Here is an 8,683-nt window from a genome sequence, read left to right as displayed (position 1 = left end):
TGACTCACTGACTCACAGACTCACTGACTCACAGACTCACTGACTCACCGACTCACAGACTCACAGACTCACTGACTCACAGACTCACTGACTCACTGACTCACAGACTCACTGACTCACTGACTCACAGACTCACTGACTCACTGACTCACAGACTCACAGACTCACTGACTCACAGACTCACTGACTCACAGACTCACAGACTCACTGACTCACCGACTCACCGACTCACCGACTCACAGACTCACAGACTCACTGACTCACAGACTCACAGACTCACCGACTCACCGACTCACAGACTCACCGACTCACAGACTCACAGACTCACTGACTCACAGACTCACAGACTCACAGACTCACAGACTCACTGACTCACAGACTCACAGACTCACCGACTCACCGACTCACAGACTCACTGACTCACAGACTCACTGACTCACAGACTCACAGACTCACTGACTCACTGACTCACAGACTCACAGACTCACAGACTCACTGTGATTCATACGCTGCTGTGTTTGTCTTTGAGAAGTTGTGCAGTACTGACAGGAGAGCTCCGCCCACGCTGACCGGTTCTCTCCAGACTCCACCCCCAGGGCTGTCCTGAAGAGTCTCTGCATCAGTCCTGAGTGAGTTCTGTGCATGCTGGTTCTTCTGTGAGACCAGAGACCACACTGACCCAATCTACAGCAGAGGTCAGAGGCTGACCTCTGACCGCACGTGTGTGTGCGAGCGTGCACGTGTGTGTGTGCGAGCGTGCACGTGTGTGTGTGTGTGTGCGAGCGTGCACGTGTGTGTGTGTGTGTGCGAGCGTGCACGTGTGTGACTTCCCCTCCAGTGAACATCTCATGTAACACAACCCGAGCATGACTTTTTAAAGACGCGAGTGTGAGACGCTGACGAGCGCTGACGAGCGCTGACAGCCGCGGATCGTTGGACTAAATTCATTTACCTCGGGCGGCCATGTTTGGCGCTGTGCGGCGCTGCGCGGCGCGGCGCGTGAATAAGTGATGACCATATAAGCCCCGACTTTTTGAATCATTTAACGCCGCAATCTGCTAATTAGCAGAGAGAAGAAGAAGAGGAGGAGAGAAGGAGAAGAAGAGCGGCTTTCAGCTACAATTAAGACGAGCCTCTGTCAGTCAGAGGGGAGGGGGGGAGGAGGGGCGAGGAGGGGGGAGTGCTTCATTTATTCATCCTCTGAGCAGATGCTGAGTGCAGTGGGGGTTTGGATGGAGATGGAGAGCTGAGGGATCTGAAGGTTCTGGATGGAGCAGGAGCAGGAGGAGGAGGAGGAGGGGGAGAGGGGGAGGAGGGGGAGGAGGGGTGTGGAGTTGGCGTGTGGTTGGAGAAGAAGTTTTTAACATCCTCCCCAACACCTCTCCTCCCCCTCTCACCCTCATCATCACCACCTCCTCTCTTCTTCTCCGTCTTCTTCTTCTTGTGTGAACCTCAGAGGACGAGACGAGCAGAGACGAGGAGGAGGAGGAGGAGGAGGAGGAGGAGCCAGCAACCAAAACAAAAGACCTGACACCAGAGGAGGAGAACACACACACACACACACAGAAGGATTCCTGTCTCTCATGCCGAGTGTTAACAGTTGTACAACCCAAGGTCAAACACTGCAGGTCCCCAGATCATCACACACACACACACACACACACACGCACACGCACACACACACACACACACACACATGCACACACACACACACAGATGTTGGACATTCATGACTTACATTCATTTCCTGGCGACTAACTCTAACCTTAACCACAATTACTACTGGCCTAATCCTAATCTTAACCCTAACCCTAACCTCAACCTAACCTTAAAACATATCTTCACATTAAAATGTCGTCATTTACGTTATGGAGATTTGATTTTTGTCCCCACAATGATTTTCTGCTCTTTCACTAATGTTTGTAAACATGACCTCCTCTGACCTTTGACCTCTGGCTCCATCTGTGGCTGAGTTTCACAAAATAAACACATGCGGTCTGAGTCCTGTAGACCTGTAGTCCTGTAGACCTATAGTCCTGTAGACCTGTAGACCTGTAGACCTGTAGACCTTTAGTCCTGTAGGCCTGTAGTCCTGTAGACCTTTAGTCCTGTAGACCTGTAGACCTGTAGTCCTGTAGACCTGTAGTCCTGTAGACCTTTAGTCCTGTAGACCTGTAGACCTTTAGTCCTGTAGACCTGTAGTCCTGTAGACCTGTAGTCCTGTAGACCTTTAGTCCTGTAGACCTGTAGACCTTTAGTCCTGTAGACCTGTAGTCCTGTAGACCTATAGACCTTTAGTCCTGTAGACCTGTAGACCTGTAGACCTTTAGTCCTGTAGGCCTGTAGTCCTGGAGACCTTTAGTACTGTAGACCTTTAGTCCTGTAGACCTGTAGTCCTGTAGACCTTTAGTCCTGTAGACCTGTCGACCTTTAGTCCTGTAGGCCTGTAGTCCTGGAGACCTTTAGTACTGTAGACCTTTAGTCCTGTAGACCTGTAGTCCTGTAGACCTTTAGTCCTGTAGACCTGTCGACCTTTAGTCCTGTAGACCTGTAGACCTTTAGTCCTGTAGGCCTGTAGTCCTGGAGACCTTTAGTACTGTAGACCTGTAGACCTTTAGTCCTGTAGGCCTGTAGTCCTGGAGACCTTTAGTACTGTAGACCTGTAGTCCTGTAGACCTTTAGTACTGTAGACCTGTCGACCTTTAGTCCTGTAGACCTGTAGACCTGTAGACCTTTAGTCCTGTAGGCCTGTAGTCCTGGAGACCTTTGTTGTGAAGTTTGTTGTGAACACACTGTCACACTCTTGTGTATGTGTGTGTGTGTGTGTGGGGTGACTCCGCCCCTCATTATCAGCAGCAGACCGCCTCTTTAAGCGTGGCTGTAAAGCTCACAGCGACGCCGCGGCTCATAAAACCTCAGCGGACGTAAATCAGGACTCAGGATTCAGCAGATCAGCGTCTGACATCTCCTCGCTCTCATTACGACACGGAGCAGAGCGCCGTCTCCGCCGCGACCCCGGTCAATTTATTCACGCTCAGGTCCAGAGAGTCCTGCCCTGGACATCACGGCTGCTCATCACCTCAGACTGAGGAGCAAAGGTCATGAATATGTGAGCGAGGAAGAACCCCGAGGATTTACCATCAGGCTGTTTATGCAAACACAAGCTGCTGCTGCTGCTATTTACTCCACAGGGGGGCAGTGTTTCAAGAACAGGGACTTTAAAGGCACAGTTCAGGGTTAAAATCTAAGCCGGGTAAAGTCTACGATATCTTTAAGAACATGTTCACGTCTCTATCACTAAAACCTCATAGTGAACATCAGTGATTTTAGCTGCTGCTCCTCTGCTGCCTCGTGTGGTCACGTTGTGTCACTGACGTCAATCTGAACAAAGGATTGTGACAACCCTGAGGTTTAGAAGTCTACGACATGTCCTCAGCACGTCGTAGACTTAACCTGAGTGGCTGAAAAACACACCGAACCTCATAGAGAAGACCAGGGATTTAAACATCACACACACACACACACACACACACACACGATCCAGTGCTGCCTCCATCACTGACACAAAGTGACCACACGAGGCAGCAGAGGAGCAGCAGCTCGTCTTTACAGACGTCAGTTAAGAGGATACAATCATGTAGTGAGTAAAAATGATCTGTAATGAAACACAAACATAGATGTAACTGTCACTCAAATGTCACATGATCAATCATCTATGAAAGACGAGTGATTATTGATTATTCACAGGGTTTGTTATGGTTTACAAACTCACACACTGTTACTGTGGTGAATGTATGTTACTCCTCACCCTCTCACCCTCTCACCCTCCCCCCCCCCCCCTCCCCCTTTGATCTCAAAGTCTTTGCAGCCTCATTGACTGTAATGAGATCTGGAGAATCCGCGAGGACGGCGGGGATTTGAAGCCGAGCCGAAAAACTCCGGCCGGGGATTCGACAGCGGGCACAAACAAAATCTGAAGCAGAGAGAAAAGAAGAGGAGGAGGAGGAAGAGGAGGAAGATCTCAGATGGCTTGGCAAGCAGTTTGCCTTCACCCTCCTCCTCCTCCTCCTCCTCCATCCCAACGTTAATTTCCCAAATGTCTGAGATTCCATGGTGGTGTGTGTGCGCGTGTGTGCGTGTGTGTGTGTGTGTGTGTGTGCGTGTGCGTGTGTGTGTGTGCGTGTGTGCATGTGTGCATGTGTGTGTGTGTGTGTGTGTGTGTTGGCAGCACTCAGGTTCCTGGATGTTTCTCTTTGCTGTTGCGTCCCCTGACGAGGAGGCGGGGTTTCTGTAATCTCTCCAGCTGACTGTCGTCCAGTCCATTAATCAGTCAGTCAAGGTCTGAGCGGCCCTGAAGACCCGCCGCACCCCGAGGTGGGAGGTGGGCGGAGCCAGGAGGAGGAGGAGGGCGGGGGGGGAGGAGATGTCCGCCGGCTGAGGGTCAAAGAGAAAACAGGACGAGTTTGTTCCCTGAACGGTCAGCAGTGGTTTGACCTTTGACCCTTTGATCATCATCATCACCACCATCATCTTCATCATAAATATTAAACGTTACTGTGTGATTTTTGTGACACCGTCTTGTGTTGATGACCAAAGAGGTGGGCGGAGCCAACAGGTGACGATGACGCCATTATCAAACTGAACAAAGATTCTTCTTCTGTGGTTAAATGAGCGTCACGCCACCTGCTGGTGGCAGAGACCAGAGCAGTCAGGTGTGTGTGTGTTGTAATTAAAACAGTGTGTGTGTGTGTGTGTGTGTGTAGGAGAGGTCATTAGCAAGGAACAGATGGGGCCCTGGTTGCCATGGAGACGCTCCTCATTGTTTACAGCTCTGCTCTTTGTCTCCTCCTGTAACGCGGGACACTTTTGTTCACGTCCAACATCTGCACAAACTTCACTCTGTCATCAGTGAGCGAGTGAACGAGTGTCATCATGTGATTACAGAGGTGAGGGGGTGTGGCCTCAGACTCACACATCACCACAAACAGGAAGCAGCGGAAGAGGAAGAAGAGGAAGAGGAAGAGGACAGGCACACACACACACACAGATATTTTAACATTTACTTTCCAAAAAGTAGTCAATCGAGTCATTTGACTTAACTCCTGGATCTAGTTCCAGGTCCAGGTCCAGGTCCAGGTCCAGGTCCAGGTCCTGGTCCTGTTGTAATGCAGCAGCAGTAAATGTCTGTGGCGTGCACTCAGGGCGCTCGGATCATAAACATCTCCTTCATATTAAAAACCAGATAATAACTCCCAGAATGCTCTTTGATCAGATTAAAAACGCTTCCTACAGGAAGTGGTCGTTGGTGAGCGGACGTCGGGACGGGAGCGAGGGAGTCGTGCTGCCGGAAAACAAATTATTCACCGGCAGTGATTACGGCGCCGCTGCTCCCCCGGGCGACGCAGGTAATATTAAAGTCATGCTCACGCCGAGCTGAAGACATGATGGACGTCTAAATTAGAACAAGAAGAAGACGAGGAGGAAGAGGAGGAGGAGGAGGAAGAGGAAGAGGAAGAGGAGGAGGAGGAAGCAGCTCGTAGTGTCACACAGTGTCAGTGTGTGAATCACTTCTCACACAAAGCTGACACCATCTTAGTCACACAGCAGGAGGGGTAAGTTAAAGGTCTATGAAGGTAAGTTAAAGGTCTATGAAGGTAAGTTAAAGGTCTATGAAGGTAAATTAAAGGTCTGTGAAGGTAAGTTAAAGGTCTATGAAGGTAAGTTAAAGGTCTATGAAGGTAAATTAAAGGTCTGTGAAGGTAAGTTAAAGGTCTATGAAGGTAAGTTAAAGGTCTATGAAGGTAAATTAAAGGTCTGTGAAGGTAAGTTAAAGGTCTATGAAGGTAAGTTAAAGGTCTATGAGGGTAAGTTAAAGGTCTATGAAGGTAAATTAAAGGTCTATGAAGGTAAGTTAAAGGTCTATGAAAGTAAGTTAAAGGTCTATGAAGGTAAGTTAAAGGTCTATGAAGGTAAGTTAAAGGTCTATGAAGGTAAATTAAAGGTCTATGAAGGTAAGTTAAAGGTCTATGAAAGTAAGTTACAGGTCTATGAAGGTAAGTTAAAGGTCTATGAAGGTAAATTAAAGGTCTATGAAGGTAAGTTAAAGGTCTATGAAAGTAAGTTACAGGTCTATGAGCGTAAGTTAAAGGTCTATGAAGGTAAATTAAAGGTCTATGAAGGTAAGTTAAAGGTCTATGAAAGTAAGTTACAGGTCTATGAGGGTAAGTTAAAGGTCTGTGAAGGTAAGTTACAGGTCTATGAAGGTAAGTTAAAGGTCTATGAAGGTAAGTTACAGGTCTATGAAGGTAAGTTAAAGTTCTGTGAAGGTAAGTTAAAGGTCTGTGAAGGTAAGTTAAAGGTCTCTCTCCAGGTCCAGTCCTGGTTCACGTGTGAGAGCAGTTAATGTTCTTGTTTGTGTCCAGATGTTTGAGGACGTTGTCTTTCTGGGACGAGGAGCTGTCACTTACTCACTTACTTTGTTTTATTTAAGACGTGAGAGACTGTGAGGCTACAAAGTGGTTCACAGAGAAGAGTCGTGAGGAGGTGCAGCGAGCGTGAGGACACCACTGCACGATGTTAGCGATGGGAGACGATGTCAGAATGTGTGAGCGTCCATGATGATGGAGGAGGAGGAGAAGGAGGAGGAGGAGGAGGACAGACGGCGTTAAAGTGGAAGATTTGTCTGAGATGTCGACTCGTTTAGAAATCTAAATGTGTCGTCGTGTTGTCTCACATCTGTGGACAAACAGAGACGTTCAGTGTGAGTGAAGACAAGCGTAACGACATAAACAACAGGTGCACGGGTTTATTCTGTCATTTACAGAAAAACTGATGAATTCTTAATGCGTTTCTGTCTTTACACAAAACAATCATCAGCAAAAACACATTACATTCACATGTGTCATTTCAACATGTCAAACATGTCAGGCAAAACTGTAACGTGGAGGAGGAAGAGGAGCGGCTAATAACACAGGTTAGGATTAGTCAATAAGTGGTTACGGTTCAGGTTAGAGAGAGGTGTGTGTGTGTGTGTGTTATTGGGGCGTGTTGGTGTTTCCCAGGAAGGCGGGTCTGTGGGGGCGTGGTTTATGAGACTCAATAAGAACAAACACTGCTTCACTGGGTTCAGGTAAACGGTCTAAATACCTCAGAGTCGACTGTCGCACCTGCCGCTCACATCACATCACTTCCATCATAGCAGCTAACGCTAACAGCACTGCCCCTCCCCCTCCTCTGTCAGCCCTCCCATCCAGCAGCAGAAACATCATCAGCATCAGCAGCAGCAAAAACAGCAGCAGTAGCAGCGGCAGCAGCAGCAGCAGCAGTGGCAGCAGCAGCGGCAGTGTGTGCTCTCTTTACAAAGCCCCGGAGCATTATCAGAGCATTACAGCGCGCAGCATGTGTTTGATTAAAAAAGTGTAAAGTTACAAATGAGTTAATAAAATCATTTAAGCCCATCGCTGCAAATGGTGATGAATGTCTTCCATATGTTCTCAATAAAGCAGCAGCAGCAGCAGCAGCAGCAGCAGCGGAGGACCATGTGTGCGTCCCCTCTGTCTGTCTCCACCATAAACAAATAAATTAAAACAATTACTGCAGCGAGCAGCTTCAGTCTTTAATGAGTGTGAGAGCGAGCGAGGGCGAGCGAGCCTGAGTTATGTGACAACTGTTGTTCGCCCACAGTGACAATGGAGAGAGAGGGACGACGTACCGCGGCCATCTTTGAGATTCAGCGCTCCTCCTGATGTCAGAGACATGAGAGACATCAGAGATTTGAGAGACGTCAGAGACTTGAGAGACGTCAGAGACATGAGAGAGACATGAGAGACGTCAGAGACATGAGAGACATCAGAGACATGAGAGACATCAGAGATTTGAGAGCCGTCAGAGACTTGAGAGACATCAGAGACATGAGAGAGACATGAGAGACGTCAGAGACATCAGAGACATCAGAGACATGAGAGAGACATGAGAGACGTCAGAGACATGAGAGACATCAGAGATTTGAGAGACGTCAGAGACTTGAGAGACATCAGAGACATGAGAGAGACATGAGAAACGTCAGAGACATGAGAGACATGAGAGACATCAGAGATTTGAGAGACGTCAGAGACTTGAGAGACATGAGAGACGTCAGAGACATGAGAGACATCAGAGACTTGAGAGACATCTGAGATTTGAGAGACGTCAGAGACATGAAAGACATCAAAGACTTGAGAGACGTCAGAGACATTAGAGACATCAGAGACGTCAGATACTTGAGAGACATCAGAGACATCAGAGACATCAGTGACATCAGTGACATCAGAGACATCAGAGATATCGACACATGAGAGACGTCAAAGAGACATCAGAGACATCATAGAGACATCAGAGACGTCAGAGACGTCAGAGAGACATCAGAGACGTCAGAGAGACATCAGAGACACCAGAGACATCAGAGACATCAGAGATTTGAGAGACGTCAGAGACTTTAGAGACGTCAGAGACATGAGAGACATGAGAGACATCAGAAGTCAGAGACTTGAGAGACATGAGAGACATCATAGACATGAGAGACATGAGAGACATCAGAGACATGAGAGACGTCAGAGACATCAGAGATATCAGACACATGAGAGACGTCAGAGACTTGAGAGACGTTAGAGACATGAGAGACATCATAGACATGAGAGACGTCAGA

This window comes from Solea solea, chromosome 14 (assembly GCF_958295425.1).
Source record: "Solea solea chromosome 14, fSolSol10.1, whole genome shotgun sequence".
NCBI classification, from domain to species: Eukaryota; Metazoa; Chordata; class Actinopteri; order Pleuronectiformes; family Soleidae; genus Solea; species Solea solea.
This window is presented reverse-complemented; position numbering follows the sequence as displayed.